The sequence below is a fragment of the Caretta caretta genome, chromosome 11 (assembly GCF_965140235.1).
Source record: "Caretta caretta isolate rCarCar2 chromosome 11, rCarCar1.hap1, whole genome shotgun sequence".
In the NCBI taxonomy this organism is placed as follows: Eukaryota; Metazoa; Chordata; order Testudines; family Cheloniidae; genus Caretta; species Caretta caretta.
The window spans coordinates 8,846,868-8,867,872 of NC_134216.1; the positions used below are offsets into that span (position 1 = coordinate 8,846,868).

Here is a 21,005-nt window from a genome sequence, read left to right on the forward strand (position 1 = left end):
TTATGATGAGATTACTGGTTCTGTGGATGAAGGGAAAGCAGTGGATGTATTGTTTCTTGACTTTAGCAAAGCTTTTGACACAGTCTCCCACGGTATTCTTGTCAGCAAGTTAAGGAAGTATGGGCTGGATGAATGCACTATAAGGTGGGTAGAAAGCTGGCTAGATTGTCGGGCTCAACGGGTAGTGATCAATGGCTCCATGTCTAGTTGGCAACCGGTATCAAGTGGAGTGCCCCAAGGGTCGGTCCTGGGGCCGGTTTTGTTCAATATCTTCATAAATGATCTGGAGGATGGTGTGGATTGCACTCTCAGCAAATTTGCGGATGATACTAAACTGGGAGGAGTGGTAGATACGCTGGAGGGGAGGGATAGGATACAGAAGGACCTAGACAAATTGGAGGATTGGGCCAAAAGAAATCTGATGAGGTTCAATAAGGATAAGTGCAGGGTCCTGCACTTAGGACGGAAGAACCCAATGCACAGCTACAGACTAGGGACCAAATGGCTAGGCAGCAGTTCTGCAGAAAAGGACCTAGGGGTGACAGTGGACGAGAAGCTGGATATGAGTCAGCAGTGTGCCCTTGTTGCCAAGAAGGCCAGTGGCATTTTGGGATGTATAAGTAGGGGCATAGCGAGCAGATCGAGGGACGTGATCGTTCCCCTCTATTCGACATTGGTGAGGCCTCATCTGGAGTACTGTGTCCAGTTTTGGGCCCCACACTACAAGAAGGATGTGGATAAATTGGAGAGAGTCCAGCGAAGGGCAACAAAAATGATTAGGGGTCTGGAACACATGACTTAGGAGGAGAGGCTGAGGGAGCTGGGATTGTTTAGCCTGCAGAAGAGAAGAATGAGGGGGGATTTGATAGCTGCTTTCAACTACCTGAAAGGGGGTTCCAAAGAGGATGGCTCTAGACTGTTCTCAATGGTAGCAGATGACAGAACGAGGAGTAATGGTCTCAAGTTGCAGTGGGGGAGGTTTAGGTTGGATATTAGGAAAAACTTTTTCACTAAGAGGGTGGTGAAACACTGGAATGCGTTACCTAGGGAGGTGGTAGAATCTCCTTCCTTAGAGGTTTTTAAGGTCAGGCTTGATAAAGCCCTGGCTGGGATGATTTAACTGGGAATTGGTCCTGCTTCGAGCAGGGGGTTGGACTAGATGACTTTCTGGGGTCCCTTCCAACCCTGATATTCTATGATATTCTATGATTAGCTGTGATAGTCTAGTATTATAATATCAATAAACTCTGTGACTGTCTACGTATCTAGTTTTACCTACGATGATATTATGACCATCAGGATTAAGTTCATTACATGGTAGGATTAGATCCTAATGTCATTTTAGATTAGGGAAGTGTTAATGTTTCTGAATATTTCAAATAAACATGAATGCTCACAATGCAAAAATAAAATATTGCAAAAACAATTTCCTGGGTGACTCATTCAAGTGTTTGCTTTCCATTAATAACATTTAAAAATATATCCAGAATATTAATTGAATATAATTCTATCATTTATTACTGTCTCCCAATACCAGCTAATATTGTGACTTTCTCCAGCACTTTGTGAGCTGTAGAGACTATTGTCATCTTTGGGCAAAAGCTGGTATAATTTCAAGGTGCCGTAACTTTATTTCTTGTGAACAGAAGTGTCTAGAGCAAATACTGCACCAATGAATCTTTTTATCGTTCTACAATCCCATTTGTGATAGGAATTCCTTAGGGATTACTTTAAATTCTGTACATTAGCAGCAGTTCCGTGGGTTAAATCAGATAAAACAGGCTCTTGTCAGATTATTAGTCACATTAGGCAATTACATTCTTATCTCTTAGAAATAATTCTCACTGGCTTGGTACTTCTTTCTCCCCATTAGAAGAGACTAATTCCTGATTAAGATCTTTTGCCTTCCGTACAATAAACCTTTATATTGGATTTGCCACATAAGTTGAAAAATACCTTGCAGCAGAGATGGACAGCTGTACTTCCCCTTTAAAAATGTATTTCCCTATAAAAATGTATATCTTCCCTATAATTTAAAGAAGCAGTTATACAGCCTTGCAACCTGTAGTTCGGAATTTAAGATGACAATGCTGGCATTCAACATATTTAAAATATTCTTAACTCGACAGCATTATAGATCAGAGAAACTAAGCTTTCTTTTTATTTGTGTTCTTGCTGAAGGTAGTTCAGATTTTTCATATAATTTAAACAAAAGAAGAATATTTCACAGTTCATTCATATAAACACAACAAATGACCTGCCCACAAACAAATGTACATTTGGGTGCCTTTATAATGGTACATGCTTGACTCTAGAGTGGGAGGGACAAAGGCAGGAACAGATTCTAATCTCCACTCTGTAATACGTCTCTTGAAACTTTTTCAGCAAAAGCAGTGTCACATGCTATTCATCTGGGATGAGAATCTGGCGATATTTACTTATTTTGATCTCTCAACACTAGTGAGCTCACAGCAGCACAGCTGTCCCAATGCAGGTGTGCTGCTGTAAGATCCTTTGTGTAGCCGCTCTAGGCTGATGGGAGAGATCTCTCCCATCCACATAATTAAAGTACCTCCAACAAGCAGCACCACACCAGCACTTCTGTTGGTGTAACTTATGTTGCTCAGAGGGGTGCTTTTTCACACTCCTGAGCAACATAAGTTTTGTACCGACAAAAGTGCTAGTGTAGACGTAGCCTAATGTAAGAACATCTAATCAGGAGTTTTACTCAAGGTGATCAAGGAACATGTGACGTCTAAACACTTCACTGGAAACAAATGAAAAATCTATATTTGAATTATTGTACCTCTCTGGGATTTGGTGCTATCACATATAATTTGTCTAAATAGATACATTAAGCTTCCCAATCTCTCTGCAACTCATGCTGATGTTCAGTATGTTCTGTGTTGTGCTGACCATTATTCCCCTTACCCTGTGTATAAATCTATATTCCCTATACATAAGTTTCACTGTGTGCATTTAATATATGTATATAGAGCAAGCGTAAGTATCCCCAAAAAGGATCAGCAAAAATCAGTCACTTATTAGAAGTGTGTGTGTGTGTGGTGAAGGAGGTGATTTTCAAAGGGAAAAATGGCAAACAACTAACTCCAACTAAATGTGAATGAGAATTAGATGCCTACCTGTCATCTGTGCCTGTGAAAATCTCCCCTGTGGTCTTTAGAGATTCAACCAAATTGTACAGGAAACCACGTGAGAATACATTACTTTTACACATTAAATTTGAAGTGATTGCTTAAGACAAAGTGTGTCTATTAAAGGTGATCTTTAGTGAAGATTTCAGTTTGTGTGTGTGCAACATATATCTGAGTATTACATTACATTATATTTACATAGCACTCTTGACTCAAAGATGGCTGCAATGGCTGTACAAATATTACTTTGTGTACTGTATGTACTGAGTTTTAATATTGATTTTAAATTTGCAAGGTGTGGTTATCTCTGAGCATAATATTCCAGCATTTGGACATTTATTAGATTGCATCCATGAGTAGTAATAATAATTACTTACTTTATTATTTATGGAGCTGTTTGGAATATGACAATTCCAGTTGTGGAAACTTTTGAAATTTGTGTTCATTCTGCACTGTAATGAATACAAAATCTTCACAGACTTGTGTCAAAATATGTGTGGTGGGGGAATGAGATGAGATGCTTACACTCTATTGCCTGGGGGTCAGGGCCTGGGATCTGGGACACTGAGGTTTAAGTCGCTGCTCTGCCAGATGAACAGCAGAAATGTGAGCCCTAATCTGTACCTGAAAAACTTTCCTGACAAAACCATCATTGAAACTGATGTGTCTCTGTTACATGTTTCAGCTTCAATGAAATTTCATTTAGTCAAAAATGTTATAACCAGTCTAATTATTTGTATTCACATAGCACCTAGAGGGTCCCACTCAAGGTTGGGACTCCATTTTCTTGGGCACCATATATCCACATAATATAAGGGCTAGTCCACTCTCTGAAGAGATAATAGGCAAGACAGACAAAGAACATGAGAAAGGAAGTACTATTATCCCTGTTTTACATATGGGGCCCTGAAGCATAGAGATTAAGTGATTTGCCCAAGATCATTCAGAAAGTCTGTGGCAGAGCTGGAAATCTGAAACTAAATTGCCTTCTCCCAATCCAGTGCCACAAAACTGCATCCTTTGTCAGTTACTAGGATTTGCACCCATGCAATTTAGAGGCTGGTGAAACACCTTTTTATTTATCTATTTATTTATTTTGCTGTTAGTATAGGATATTGACTGCATTGTAGTCTAACAGTTGTATTTTTCCGTTCACTTAGTAAGATTCCTTTAAACACTGAATTTACACAGAGCCCAGATCCTGGACTACACTGAGCCACCTGTACATTGCCAGTTCTCAGACCACTGGCCTACTAATCCCCAGCATAAAGTAGAACAGGTTTAGGCTGCTTGACTTTATTCCCAGCTACCCATGGCACCGTGGAGCTTCTCTGGCAGTTAGGCATTGCTGGAGCGCACATTAAATACTTCCTACACTGGCGGCTTGGAAAGGCAGCATAGGTAGCCCTATGCTGTCAGAGAATTTCTTGAGGCTGGGTGACTCATCCAGTTTCCGGTTAAGCTGCTTTTAAAGCCATTTTGTGTTACCAAGAGTGGCACAAAGAAACCTTTATGGGAACTGGTCCATTGATTAGTCATCCTCATTTCTAGTGAAGTATACTTCCATCAGTTGCTCACTGAAGTTGGTTTTGCCACAAAACAGATTCAATTATTCCCTAAACAGAATATCTGTTTATATTGAAGCTGTCATCCTGGCAAAGTTACATTCATGGTAAAAGTCTGGCAGGAAAAACCCCAGTAATATAAACAAGTAAATGAGTCTCAAATAAGGTATTATGCTGCTGCTAAATTCTTGGCTCTCTGTCAAGACTAATAAAGGTGTGATATATGAAGTTACCACTCCTGTGTCAGTCAGGCCTCTTTTTTCTCAGTAGTAATTATAAAATTATTCAATATTAATTATAGAAGATCCATTTCCTTGTGTGGTTAAGAATGCTAATGTGGATAACTGTTTATTAACTCTAACCACCAGCTGACTCCAACAATGTACTTTTCATAATCCTCTATTAGCTGATGACTTACAATCATCATTCTGATTAGGGCTGTTTGAAAATTTTCTATTTAAATTTTTTTCAATGGAAAATTGTGTTTTTAGACTAAAGTAAAATTTTCACAGGAAAGCATCTGCTTTCCTCTAAAAACTACAGGTTTTTATTAAGAAACCAAAACCCCCCAAAATCAAAATTTTCAGTGAAAAAGTACATTTTTAGTTTGGGGCCAAAAATATTTTGGTTTTTCACAGCTGTAAATGGGAAAAAAATTGTTTTGGGATTTTCAACAAAAAATTGAAATTTTCTGCTGGGAATAAGCCCCATTTTCAGACCAGCTCGAATTCAGATCTCACCTACATCAGTGTTATATTGATATGACTCTGTTGGCTTCTGTGCAGCCACTCCTGATCCTCACGTGTTTAAGTGAGACCAGAATGGGACTGTCACAGGTTGGCATGAGCCAGTGAAGTGTCTAGCAGATTGAGCTAATTTTAATTTTACTGCAGTCAAATTGATGTCCTGACTCAAGAGGCCACAGTTCCACAGTGTAAACAAGAGTCTTGCTGACTCAATCAAAAGGTGCAGTCTGAGTTAGGTACCTGACTAGGCTGGTCTTTTTGAGATCAGACGAGAGGTCTTTGCTCCCTTGTCCCAGCTTCATGCAGAATTGTCCCTTGGAGGGAACAGCCAGCACTTTTTTTTACCTTGCCTTTTGGGCCCTGGTTGGCTTCTGGTTGTTGGTTGGCTCTGCCCTCAGCTGATCCTGGGTGGAATCCCTAGGTAGCTCTTGGAGGTCTAAACTTGCTGTTCCTTTCCCCCAAAAGGACACCTTCTTCAGATGGATTACACCAAAGGGGCAAAACCTCCAGCAGGGGGCAATAAATGCCTGGTACACCCCATCACAGGGACAGAGACAATCCAGGTTAGCAGCCTTATGTGAAGCTGAGTAACATGCTCTTTCATAGTTCGGTCTGTCCTGGATTTTGGATTGTTCTAATCTAATTTTTTTACGTATATTCATTCGTCCCTAAAAGGCAGCAGTGAGCACACACATAACGTTGCTATAAGCACCAGCAGTTAGGATCTCTTTCTCTCCTTCCCTTCTTCAAGAAGTGTAATGCTTCCTGGTCAGGATAAATATAAAATATTTATAAGTGAGTGTGATAAAGACTTTCTTGCCATTCTGGTACTGTCTGTATGTTTGGTATTCTATAAAGGAATAGGAAGTTCTTTAGACTCAGAGAAACAGATACATTATGTTCTTTGTTTTGCAACTGAGAGATTCATGGATTTTCTACTTTTTATTTTTTGGTTTAAATAAATTCAGTCTCTTTGCAATAAAGAAAATGTCCACAGTTAATCTTAAAACCAGCAATGTAACAACAAGAAGTCTGGGTACAAAACAAATCTGCTATTATGACTGGGGTCAGATCGTAATGGACATTCATGTCACAAGTTTAATTTGTTCTTCTGATAAAGAATGTCAAAAACAAATTAATAGCCAGTTTATCTTTCTTGAAATAGACTTCAAGGTGATAATGTTATGTCCTGCCTCCGATGCCACAATAAGCTTCATTAAATTAGAAATGGGACCAACACAAATTTCTGAATTTGCCCACCCCTAGGCTGCAGGGTAAGTCACATCTTCCATGTGTCACACGTAACACTCATGTATTACCTTTTAATGTCATGCTCTCCTGAATACCAGCTGTATTAATTAATACAGCCTAGACATCAAAGGGGGGTGCACTGGCCCTTTAAGTCCTTCAGTGAGATGGGAGAGGAAGAAGGAGCTGTGTGGTTGCTCCTCCCCACATTGTATATCCCATCTGAGCAGGCAGCAGCTGTTTGAGAAATTTGCTCCCACCCAATAAGGACCTTCCCATCTCAACCCCTGAGCTGGCTGCTACCCTCGTCACTTCCATCCCCCAGATCCCAGACCCTCTCCACTGCTCCAGGTTCCTCTATCACCCAATTCACTCTACTGCAGTATCCCTGATCCTACTGCACTGTTTTCTTTCTAGTTGCCACCTCCACACAAGAAATGGCTACATACAGACCATCTAATCAGGAAGAAGAGGTGGATGAGGCTTTTTTTAAACAACAAACAAAATCATCCACAGCACAGGACTTGGCGGTGATGGGGGACTTCAACTGTCCAGGCATCTGTTCGGAAAATAACACAACAGGGCACAGATTATCCAACAAATTCTTGGAATGTATTGGAGACAATTTTTTATTTCAGAAGGTGGAGAAAGCTAGTAGGGGAGAGGCTGTTCTAGATTTGATTTTGACAAATAGGGAGGAACTGGTTGAGAATTTGAAAGTGGAAGGCAGCTTAGGTGAAAGTGATCATGAAATGGTAGAGTTCATGATTCTGAGGAATGGTAGGAGGGAAAACAGCACAATAAAGATAATGGATTTAAAGAAAGCAGACATTAGCAAACTCAGGGAATGCGTAGGTAAGATCCCATGAGAAGTATGTTTTAGGGAGAAAACAGTGCAAGAGAGTTTGCATTTTTTCAGAGACATTATTAAGGGCACAAAAGCAAACTATCGCACTGCGTAGGAAAGACAGGTAGCATGGCAAGAGACTACCTGGCTTAACCAGGAAATTTTCAATGATCTGAAACTCAAAAAAGAGTCCTACAAAGGTGGAAACTAGGTCAAATTACAAGGATGAATATAAACAAATAATACAAGTATGTAGTGACAAAATTAGAAAGCCAAGGCACAAAACAAGATTAAACTATCTAGAGACATAAAAGGTAACAACAACAAAAACAACATTCTACAAATACATTAGAAGCAAGAGGAAGACCAAAGACAGGGTAGGCTCCTTACTCAGTTTTGTGTGGGGAAAACGATAACAGAAAATGACTTTTTTTTTTGTTTCAGTTTTCACCAAAAATGTTAGTAGCAATTGGACATCTAACATAGTGAATGCCAATGAAACTGAGGTAGGATCAAAGGCTAAAATAAGGAAAGAACAATTTAAAAATTATGCAGACAAGTTAGATGTCTTCAAGTCACTAGGGCCTGATGCAATACATCCTAGAGTACTCAAGAAGCTGACTGAGGAGATATCTGAGCCATTAGCAATTATCTTTGAAAAGTCCTGGAAGATGGGAGAGATTCCAGATGCCTGGAAAAGGGCAAATATAGTGCCAATCTATAAAAAGAAAAATAAGGACAACCCGGGGAATTACAGACCAGTCACCTTAACTTCAGTACCCAGAAAGATAATGGAGCAATTAATTAAGCAATCAGTTTGAAAACATCTAGAAGGTAATAAGGTGATAAGTAACAGCATGGATTTGTCAAGAACAAATCATGTCAAACCAACCTAATAGCTTTCTTTGACAGGGTAATAAGCCTTGTGGATGGAAGAAACAGTAGATGTGGTATATCTTGACTTAAGTAAGGCTTTTGATACTGTCTCACATGAGCTTCTCATAAACGAACTAGGGTAATACAACCTAAATGGAGCTACTATAAGGTGGGTGCATACCTGGTTGGAAAATCATTCCCAGAGAGAAGTTATCTGTGGTTCGCAGTCAAGCTGGAAGGGCATATTGAGTGGGGGCCTGCAGGGATCAGTTCTGGGGTCCAGGTTCTGTTCAGTATCTTCATTGATGATTTAGATAATGGCACGGAGAGTACACTTATAAAGTTTTCAGATGATACCAATCTGGGAGGGGTTGCAAGTGCTTTGGAGGATAGGATAAAAATTCAAAATGATCTGGACAAACTGGAGAAACGGTCTGAAGTAAATAGGATGAAATTCATTAAGGACAAATGCAAAGTACTCCACTTAGGAAGGAACAATCATTTGCACACATACAAAATGGGAAATGACTGTCTAGGAAGGATTATTGCAGAAAGGGATCTGGGGGTCATAGTGGATCACAAGCTAAATATGAGTCAACAGTGTAACACTGTTGCAAAGAAAGCAAACATCATTCTGGGATGTATTAGCAGGAGTATTGTAAGCAAGACATGAGAAGTAATTCTTCCGCTCTCTTCCACACTGATTCGGCCTCAACTGGAGTATTGTGTCCAGTTCTGGGCGCCACATTTCAAAAAAGATTTTGACAAATTGGAGAAAATCCAGAGAAGAGCAACAAAAATGATTAAAGGCCTAGAAAACATGACCTATGAGAGAAGATGGAAAAAATTGGTTTTGTTTAGTCTGGAGAAGAGATGACTGAGAGAGGACATGATAATTTTCAAGTACATAAAAGGAGGAGGGAGAAAAATGGTTCTCCTTAACCTCTGAGGATAGGACAAGAAGCAATGGGCTTAAATTGCAGCAAGGGCAGTTTAGGTTGGACATTAGGAAAAATGTTCTGTCTGGGTAGTTAATCGCTGGCATAAATTGCCAAGGGAGGTTGTGGAATCTCCATCACTGGGGATTTTTAAGAGCAGGTTAGACAAACACCTGTCAGGGGTGGTCTAAATAATACTTAGTCCTGCCTTGAGTGCAGGGGACTGGACTAGATGACCTCTCAAGGTTCCTTCCTATGGTTCTAATTAGTAATGAAATGATACATATGTAATCTGTGAAATTCTTTGGACTTTTCAGGAATAATCTGGAAAGTCTAGGTTTTTACCTCTCGTATATCTGCAAAAATGCACAATTTCATGAAAAAAACTGACATTTTGCTTTCCCCCGGCTCTCAAATAAGAACCCTTTTGATTTAAAATCTTATATTTTTAAAATTTTTAAATTCTTAATTTTCAAGCCAAGATCAGGTTTTGCAACATATGTAGAAAAGAATTGTGTTTTAACATATGTGACAGGGCCAGGCCAGATGGCTACAGGAGAGTGATGGAAGACAGATATATTAGCCCCAGGCTAAGCAGGTCCCTTTTCCCTGGGTAAGGTAACGGGAAGTTCCAGAAGGATCAGGAACTTGCTGGAACCAATTAAGGCAGACAGGCTAATTAGGACGGACACCTAAGAAGCTGCTAGAATCGGTTAAGACAGGCAGGCTAATCAGGGCACGTGGTTTAAAAAGAACTTCACTTCAGTCAGTGAGAGGCACGCAAGGAGCTGAGAGTGAGAGGGTGTGCTTCTGGAAGCCTGAGGAGTACAAATGCTATCTGGCATCAGGAGGAAGGTCCTGTGGTGAGGATACAGAAGGTGTTGGGAGGAGGCCATGGGGAAGTAGCCCAGAGAGTTGTAGCTGTCACACAGGTGTTACATGAAACATTGTAAACAGCTGTGATCCACAGGGCCCTGGGCTGGAACCCGGAGTAGAGGGCGGGCCTGGGTTCCCTCCATCCCCCCAACTCCCTATTGGATACAGGAGGTGTTGACTTGGACTGTGGGTCCCACCAGAGGGGAAGGTCCCTGGCCTGTCCCCCGACCCACTAGGTGGACCAGCAGAGACTGCGGGGATTGTTCTCCTTCCTTTTCCCTATGCTGGCCAGTGATGAGCTTAGCTGAGTGAACGGCAGGTTTGAGCCACTAGCAAAAGTGGCCAAACTGAGGGCCGCTGTGAATCTCTGAGGCGAGCAAATTTGCCAATAAGCGCAGGACAGATCAAGGCAGAGGCGGAACTTTGTCACACATGTTAAAATGCAGAGCTGGCAATTTTGCAAAAAGCTCAGTAAAGCAAAATTTCTGGGTTCTGAAATGACCCCAAACTTAATTTGAAACACTTCAAATTACGTTTCATGTACACTATGAATCCATTAATATTATTACTGCCATTTATGACTTGAGTAAACAGTCCATCAGTTGCATCTGGTGAAGTGAGGTATAGCCCACGAAATCTTATGCCCAAATAAATTTGTTAGTCTCTAAGGTGCCACAAGGATTCCTCGTTATTTTTGCTGATACAGACTAACGTGGCTACCAATCTGAAACTAGTTTATAATTGGTGTCTTCCTGAAAATCTCAGGCTTTTTACTTAAAAGATCCATTAAATTGAAATGGCATGTTCCAGGAAATTAAAAGCCCAATTTTAAAATCTAGGAGATAAATCCTCAGCTGTGTCAGAGGGCTGGGGAAGGTGACTCTAAAACATCTTTACCTAAATCCGGGACTGCTGGCAGTGGGTTTTAGCTTTTGGATTATTTTAAAGCAGCCTATAAACTGCTCTCAGTTACATTGTTTGTAGTCCCAAATTACTGCAACCAGCCAAGGATCAGCTGGAGCATTATGCTTTCTGGCCTTACCCCTTGTCACCAGCAGTTCCTCCTTCTTGCTTCTCTCTGTTTTGGACACACACCCCTTCTGAGGGGTGGGGAAGCTGCTCCTGTTCACAGTTTTCTAACTGCTTTGTGTTACCAGAATAGCAAAAAGGAGATGGAACAAGGGTTGAGAATTTGGCCCCAAATATGTAATCTCTAGTAATTCCTACAGTAGTAGCGCCATATATTAGAAACATTCCTCAGTTTGGACCTTCTCCAATAACACTTGAACACAACAGAAAGACTTCAGTTTACTTCACTCGGTGTTGGATCAAGGCTTGATCCTAAAAGGTGCTGCTGAGCACCTGGCAGAGTGCCACTGAACAATGCTTCTGAAAGGGTAATCTGTACTTGGAATAGTGCTGCTAGCTAATATCACTTCTATTCTAAAGATGTAGAGAGCTAATTTACCACAAGGGTAAACTGAATCCTTAAACTGAATTCTGAGACACTTGTTGATTTTAAAAGTGGCAAAGAGTCCTGTGGCACCTTATAGACTAACGGACGTATTGGAGCATAATCTTTCCTGGGTGAATAACCACTTCATCAGATGCATGTAGTGGAAATTTTCAGAGGCAGGTATAAATATGCAAGCAAGAATCAGGCTAGGGATAATGAGGTTAGTTCAATCAGGGAGGATGAGGCCCTTTTCTAGCGGGTGAGGTGTGAACACCAAGGGAGGAGAAACTGCTTTTGTAGTTGGCGATCCATTCACAGTCTTTGTTTAATCTTGAGCTGATGGTGTCAAATTTGCAAATGAACTGAAGCTCAGCAGTTTCTCTTTGAAGTCTGGTCCTGAAGATTTTTTGCTGCAGGATGGCTACCTTTAAATCTGCTATTGTGTGTCCAGGGAGATTGAAGTGTTCTCCTACAGGATATTTTGTATATTGCCATTCCTAATATATGATTTGTGTCCATTTATCCTTTTACGTAGGGACTGTCCAGTTTGGCCGATGTACATAGCAGAGGGGCATTGCTGGCACATGATGGCGTATATTACATTGGTGGACGTGCAGATGAATGAACCGGTGATGGTGTGCTGATCTGGTTAGGTCCTGTGATGGTGTCACTGGTGTAGATATGTGGACAGAGTTGGCATCGTGGTTTGTTGCATGGATTGATTCCTGAGTTAGAGTTACTATGGTGCGGTGTGTAGTTGCTGGTGAGAATATGCTTCAGGTTGGTGGGTTGTCTGTGGTCGAGGACTGGCCTGCCTCCCAAGGCCTATGAAAGTTGTTGATTTTAGTTTTTCCTCTTAGAATGGATTATCTTTATTTATTGAATGTTGGCTTTTAATAACATATTAACCTTTAGGTCCCATGCTGTTAAATACACTTGAAACTTTACCTATAATGGACCTGAGCACCTATTGAGTTTTGGTACAGTGCATACACTGATTTATGGAAATGATAACCTAAGGGGGCATATAAAGGTCTGCTTAAATCAAATTTTGCAGCCTGAGTGATCTAAGGATAATTGTTTTTATAGCCAATGTAACAAAGCTTTTAGTGGCTTTAAAATGTTATTTGCTTAAGCATAACAAAAGTTTCAGTTGTAGTCATAGCTATTTATTTTACAAGGCAGTTATGGGTGGATTTTACAGCTGATTAGGTTTATAACAACATCTGTTTCCCTAAAGAGGGAGGGAATCATTCTAATTTCTTTTAAAATCTTAACTATTGTGTTAAACAAAATGGGATTCTTCTTGGTGAATTGCTCTGTCTTTGGTACATTTACATGTTTGTTCCTGTTAGCACAATAATGGAAAGAAAAGGTTTTATGTGGCTTTATTACTGATGGGAAATGATTAATAAATCCCATTGAACCTACACGTTTCTTCAACTCTTAGCGTTCCTGTTGACATAATGATGATTAATGTGAATATTAGAAAGGGCTTAATCATTTCCATACATAGTTCCATTTGCCATCTAAGGAACTTTCGTTTTAGGAAAATTTTGAATAGAACTTTCTTTCAGTGAGTTCAGATAATGCAACAAAATATGAAATTCCCCTATGATTTTAAGGATTAATGAGTGAACCTTCAAAAGCTTGGAATTTGGCTTTGGTTCAGTTATGTATCGAAAATCTATAGGCTGATAGGAAACTTCTCAACACACTGTTGGATCTGCAAAATTTCCTGGAATCTTGTGAAAGTAGACTTCAGTGAGATTTTTGGCACTTGCTAATTCTACATGACTTTTCTTCTGCCATTTTGGCATTTTCAGTTTCAAATAAATTGTTCATATTTCTTCCGACTTGGAAAAATGTTATCCTTTTTTGAGATGTGAAAACATTAGATATTTGAGACAGCAGGGTAAAATTGCTGTCTCAGCACCTGATAAAAGATAAATCTGCCAAGAAATATGTCCTTTCAAGACACATGCTAAATCTTGTGTTGTTTCATGGATTCTATAACCTCACTGTTTCTGCTCAGTGAGCAAAGTGAAATAGAGATGAGCTGGAAAAAACTGTGAATCTGAATGTCCACAACATTTTGGGTTGTTCAGAATCCAGGCCTCATAATCTCCTCATCTATGCCAATGAGTGACTGAGTTATTTCTCATTTGCACTGGTTTAAGTGAGAGCAGAATCGTGTCCAGAGAGTTAATTGGAGGTCATATTTTGGTTTTCCGAACAAATGTGACCTGATCTAGGTTTTGTGATCACGCATGACTTTTTTATCCGTGCTTTCAAAATGTTATTGAAAACATTACTGAAACAGTTATCCAAATGTTTGTTACCAAAAACTGGTTTGATGAAAAAAATTAAGTCACAAAAATTTCTATTAAAAAAAGAAAATAGAGAAAATAGGTCCACTTTGAAAACAACTTTGAAATGTCAAAATATTTCATGAAAATAGATTTTAAGTTTTTGACTAGCTCTTTCCTACAGCCCCCATAACCACAATATAGCATCTGCATCATAACAGATTTTAAAGAAAATGTCTTGAAAGAATTAGGTTTTCGACTTCAAGATTCAAACCTTCAGAAAGCTCAGAACTTCTCAGATTTGTTTGACTGTTGTTGAATGTTTCAGAAATATCCAAGTAAAATAATCCTCCTGTGTTGCCGCATATATATTTGGTGTATGTTCAGCAGCATAGCAGGTGTATTCTTCCTGAACGTACCCGAAACTGTTAGCAGTAGTGAAGGAAGCAGTTAAGTACATTTACAGAAACCAGGGAAACTCTAAGCTGCCAGATGATTTGAATTTAGGAACAATCCCCATAGATGTTCCAGCAACCAACTATTTTAATAGAGTGCTAGCTGTTGAAGTGACTGGCTCCATAAGATCAGAGCTTAAATTCACATGCATCTATATTAGTTTGGGTATGGGGAGTTTCATTTTGCTAGTTTCTTGAAGCAAATTCTACATAGCAGCACAAGAAAGAGCTGCCTTATCGGATCTGACACCCTCCCACTCTCCTTTATGAGAGTTTTAGAGTAACAGCCATGTTAGTCTGTAATCGCAAAAAGAAAAGGAATACTTGTGGCACCTTAGAGACTAACCAATTTATTTGAGCATAAGCTTTCGTGAGCTACAGCTCACTTCATCAGATGCATACTGTGGAAACTGCAGAAGACATTATATACACAGAGACCATGAAACAATACCTCCTCCCACCCCACTCTCCTGCTGGTAATAGCTTATCTAAAGTGATCACTCTCCTTACAATGTGTATGATAATCAAGTTTGGGCCATTTCCAGCACAAATCCAGGTTTTCTCACCCCCCCTCCCCTTTTTTTTTCCAAAAACCACACACACAAACTCACTCTCCTGCTGGTAATAGCTTATCCAAAGTGTTAACCTATCCAACTATACTCTCAGCCCAGCAGAAGCAGCTGTCCTATCTCGGGGCCTCTCCTTCTGCCCCTCCACCCCCACGAACATGATACAGTTCTGTGGTGACCTAGAATCCTATTTTCGACGTCTCCGACTCAAGGAATATTTCCAACACACCTCTGAACAACATATTAATCCACAGAGGCCTCCCTACCAACATTACAAAAAGAAGGATTCTAGGTGGACTTCTCCTGAAGGTCGAAACAGCAGACTGGACTTCTACATAGAGTGCTTCCGCCGATGTGCACGGGCTGAAATTGTGGAAAAGCAGCATCACTTGCCCCATAACCTCAGCCGTGCAGAACACAATGCCATCCACAGCCTCAGAAACAACTCTGACATCATAATCAAAATGAACAAGAGCAGCTCTCCAACACCACTTTCTACAAGCCATTACCCTATGATCCCACTGAGAGTTACCAAAAGCAACTACAGCATTTGCTCAAGAAACTCCCTGAAAAAGCACAAGATCAAATCTGCACAGACACACCCCTGGACCTCCGACCTGGGATATTTTATCTACTACCCAGGATCCATAAACCTGGAAATCCTGGGCGCCCCATCATCTCAGGCATTGGCACCCTGACAGCAGGATTGTCTGGCTATGCAGACTCCCTCCTCAGGCCCTACGCTACTAGCACTTCCAGCTACCTTCGAGACACCACTGACTTCCTGAGGAAACTACAATCCATTGGTGATCTTCCTGATAACACCATCCTGGCCACTATGGATGTAGAAGCCCTCTACACCAACATTCCACACAAAGATGGACTACAAGCCGTCAAGAACACTATCCCCGATAATGTCACGGCTAACCTGGTGGCTGAACTTTGTGACTTTGTCCTTACCCATAACTATTTTACATTTGGGGACAATGTATACCTTCAGATCAGCAGCACTGCTATGGGTACCCGCATGGCCCCACAGTATGCCAACATTTTTATGGCTGACTTAGAACAACGCTTCCTCAGCTCTCGTCCCCTAACGCCCCTACTCTATTTGCGCTATATTGATGACATCTTCATCATCTGGAGCCATGGAAAAGAAGCCCTTGAGGAATTCCACCATGATTTCAACAATTTCTGTCCCACCATCAACCTCAGCCTGGTCCAGTCCACACAAGAGATCCACTTCCTGGACACTACAGTGCTAATAAACAATGGTCACATAAACACCACCCTATACCGGAAACCTACTGACCGCTATTCCTACCTACATGCCTCCAGCTTTCACCCTGACCACACCACATGATCCATCGTCTACAGCCAAGCTCTGCGATACAACCGCATTTGCTCCAACCCCTCAGACAGAGACAAACACCTACAAGATCTCTATCAAGCATTCTTACAACTACAGTACCCACCTGCGGAAGTGAAGAAACAGATTGATAGAGCCAGAAGAGTTCCCAGAAGTCACCTACTACAGGACAGGCCTAACAAAGAAAATAACAGAACGCCACTAGCCGTCACCTTCAGCCCCCAACTAAAACCCCTCCAATGCATTATTAAGGATCTACAACCTATCCTGAAGGATGACCCAACACTCTCACAAATCTTGGGAGACAGGCCAGTCCTTGCCTGACAGCCCCCCAACCTGAAGCAAATACTCACCAGCAACCACATACCACACAACAGAACCACTAACCCAGGAACTTATCCTTGCAACAAAGCCCGTTGCCAACTGTGTGCCCACATATCTATTCAGGGGACACCATCACAGGGCCTAATCACATCAGCCACACTATCAGAGGCTCGTTCACCTGCACATCCACCAATGTGATCCACCCCCTCCCATTTAGCCATAAAAAACGTTGGGTGATCATGACCTCATATTCAGAACACATGACATAGTATCTTATTTTTTTTTAATCATTCCAGGAAGTGGCAGTGAATCAAACAAATATTTTGTTCTATATATGAGCTAAGTTGGAGTTTTACCAACTGTACCAGCCCCACATTGCAAGCCAGTTCAGCAAAAGAGGGCAGGGCCTGCACAATATCCCCAACATACCTTGACATGCCTCTGGCTGCACTGCTACTTGCCCACATCTTGAGCACAGAGCGTATAACACTAGGCTTTTGTTGGCATATAGTGCCGTCTTCCCACTGACCCCGTGCATACCTGTGCATGGGCAGCCAAAATCTGGTACTGTGTCTTCAGTAAATTCAGCTTACTTCTAAAATAATACTTAGGCAATGTGCCATGTCTGTGCTGCTGCTGATCAAAAACTGCCCATATTGAACAATGATAATCGACAGCTGCTATAGTACCCTGCTGTGTGCTGTACTAGGTTCTTAGGAATTTGTAACCTTACATGATGAGAGATAATATTCATATGATACATTGCTTTAATTTTGCAACCATGTAACAAACAGCATTTAATTTGCAATTGTGACACTCCCTCGCATTCTACCCGTCTGATAGGGCTACATCCATCTAACATTAGGTCACATTATCTGAAATCTTCGAGTAGCTTTCAAACTCTTGGTTAATTTTTTAAATAAAAAGAACTTGCCACAGAAATATCTCCCCTCCCAATAAGTGGGACCTAAAATCACCCAATATACAGGATGGGAAATAACAGTCCTGCTTTTAAGGGTCAATATCTTGCAAACCTACAAGGATGGTTTCTTCCACTAGAGAACTGGGATATTCCTACATCCTAGAGGTGGGTGGTGAGAAAGTCACACTTAAACCAGCAGCATCCTGGTTTAGAGAAGCTTTTCAAGATGATTTTTAGAGGTTTTATAACACGTATTAGTACTATTTTTCCTCTCTTCTTGGTACTCTGTAGTTGGAATAATTCATATAGAATAATATCTCTACAGATTTCTAATTTTTTTCTATAAAATGTAGCATCAACAAAATCTAACAGTAGACAATTGTATTAAGGTGTGACTAAGGGATCTCCCTCACTCATGGCTTCAACATTCATGAGTAACATGCCCATTCCCAGCTCATGCCAATAAAACTTTATACCACTGCTCACATGATATTTAATGACACCTCTGGCCAAGCCCATTGCCATGGCATCTGGGTACTTTATTTTGTGTTAACAAATAGTCACTGAGATGGATGACTCAGTAAAATTATACAACTTGTAGTTTCCTTTAACGGTAATTGGAAAGCCGGAGTGAACATTCCACCATGAAAGCATATTCTATAGCGCCTTGAATCCTAAGGCTGTCTGCACTACAGAGTACTTCAGTATAATTAATGTACGTCGCTCAGGGGTGTGAATAATTCACACCCCTGAGCGACGTACATTATACTGACCTAAGCGCCTCCCACTGAGCATCTCCCACTGACATAGCTACTGCCTCTCGCAGTGGTAGGAGTTGTTAAGTAAATGGGAAAGCTCTCTCCTGTTCGCTTAGTGTCTTCGCCAGAAGCGCTACAGCGATGCAGCTGCGCCACTGCAGCTGTTGTAGTGTGGACATAACTTTAGTTAACAAGACTTGTCACTGGAAGTTTATTTGGAAAATTCATTTTCAGAAACTAATAGCAAAAGTATTCCAGAAGATCTTATCCCCCTAATTACTGAGTCAACTGTACTATATAGAATGTTCTAAAAAGATGATTTAATTATAAATAAAAGTAATGGGATCTCTGATTCATGGGAACCATAGCATACTTAATTTATGTGTATTTGGATAATTCACGAAAATTGTTGCAACTCTGCCACTGTCCTTTTCCTATAAATCTGTCTCAATTCTGGATAGCAGTGTAACATGTGCAGTGATCAGATAGATCTGTAAAGTCAAATACCCTTCCTGTATTTGATTGTTCTCTTACACTGACAAAGTACTGGAGAAATAACTGTATTTTTAAATAACTCATACAGTGGATATTGTTCAACTTCCCAGAGAGATTATTCCACAGTCCAATAGATCTCACACAATATTTAAAATTCTTACAAATAATGCTGGTGAAAATAATCCAAATCTTATTCCAGTACGTGGTGGTGAAGATGAAAATAGAATATTTCTATATCTGTGGAAACTGATTAGCACTAGGACCCCTGGCATACAAACTGAAGACTTCAGTTATTATCAGAGTTCAAGATATTGCCAGTGGGAGTTATTTTTAACTTACACAGGTTCATGACTGAAGAAAGGGTAGATTCAAGCTGACAAGGAGAGAAAATTAACCTCCCCTACCCCTCTACTACATATTCCCACTGTAGCCCGGCCTATATGAATCCAGTGAATTCCTGCATACCTTGTCAGTTCACCACGGATTCACAAATTGATTCTTTCAGCTGTATGGAAGGTTTGGGTCCTACAAAGAACTTCCATAAGGAATTGACAAAATATTTCAGACAGAGGACATAATTTTTTAATTCTGCAGAAGATAGCAGTAAATGTATTCATTGCATAAGAAATCTATAATTTAGGAGCAGCTGTGCAGCAGCCTCTGTGTTTTAATGCATTCTACTCTATCAATGATTTTAAATATTTATGCTGTCATCCCACATTCATGAAAAATATTTAAATTAAACATGCATAAGGAACAGATGCCTTTTGCGCACTGACAAGAAAACCCAGTCATAAACTTCTTCTAATGAAATTTTACTTCACTCAACCCCATCACTTTAGGAAGTAATGAAATCTAAGGTGGGAGCAGACTTATTCCAGTGGAACTTTTCCAGAGAACCTGGGTATGTGAACAGAAGAGACTTTGATTAATGGGGAAATATAGATTGCAATGATAAACTAGAGATCTATGCTTTCACTACTAACTTGAGAGTAACTTGAGGCTGAATTAAAATTTGCTGGGCATATGTGAAAGGCTGAGTTGTACAGTTTTTAAGACTTTCTGCAGTAATATCAGAGGTTATCCATTTTCAATACTGAGTCTGTAGAGTCTGTTAGATTTCTGTTGCAGAGATTACATTAAAATAATTATAATAATTATACCAGAATGTAGTGCTATATACACTATAAAAAAAGCCAGCTGATTAAGGCCCTACTTGAATTGTGGGATGACTGTCAAAAATTGCAGCTGAGTTGTGGACAAGACATGGAAAATTGCAGAAAAGTTACAATGGACCTTTATTTATTGTGGTAATTTGGAAAAGCCAAAGAAGACCTATTTGTTCAAGAAAAATGTGCTGGAACAATATAAACACTCACATATTGTGTTATGCCTGCTAACTTTTTTGCTGCAACTATATTATATGCACAGGGCTGACAGCGGGAGCCCTGCCGTGCGTGGGGCTGACAGCGGGAACTTCAACCAACCGCTGCTGGGTGCTGACAGCAGGAGCCTCGGCCATCAGCTACCAGAGGCTGATAGCGGGAGCTCTGGCCATCAGCGGCTGACAGCCAGGGCTTCCGCTGACAGCCCCAGGGGCTCCAGCTGTCAGCCTGGCAGCTGACAGAATTGCAGTGGAAGCCTAGTACTGCAGGATCCACAATATCCGCAATATCACAAACTAAGTAGGGCCTTACAAACAATTCCTTAAAAAACAGACAATTATTTTATTATGAAACAAGGAAGATTAAAGAAACTATCTTGGGAAGGTTGCAAGCTATTGGCCTTGTCCAGCCTCCTCCTCCCCCATTCTGAATACCAAAAAACAGCCACCATGGCTAAACAACAAAGTAAGAAAAGCAGTGAGAGACAAAAAGGCATCCTTTAAAAAGTGGAAGTTAAATCCTAGTGAGGAAAATAGAAAGGAGCATAAACTCTGGCAAACGAAGTGTGAAAATATAATTAGGAAGGCCAAAAAAGAATTTGAAGAACAGCTAGCCAAAGACTCAAAAAGTAATAGCAAATTTTTTTAAAAGTACATCAGAAGCAGGAAGCCTGCTAAACAACCAGTGGGGCCACTGGACAATTGAGATGCTA

The 21,005-nt window shown here is 40.5% G+C and overlaps 1 protein-coding gene across 2 annotated transcripts in view; it reads left to right on the forward strand.

Annotated features, from left to right (window-relative positions):
* Positions 1–21,005, forward strand: part of LOC125644975 (myb/SANT-like DNA-binding domain-containing protein 7) — a 69,072-nt gene that overhangs the window by 25,091 nt on the left and 22,976 nt on the right. The gene's annotated exons all lie outside the window — the stretch shown is intronic.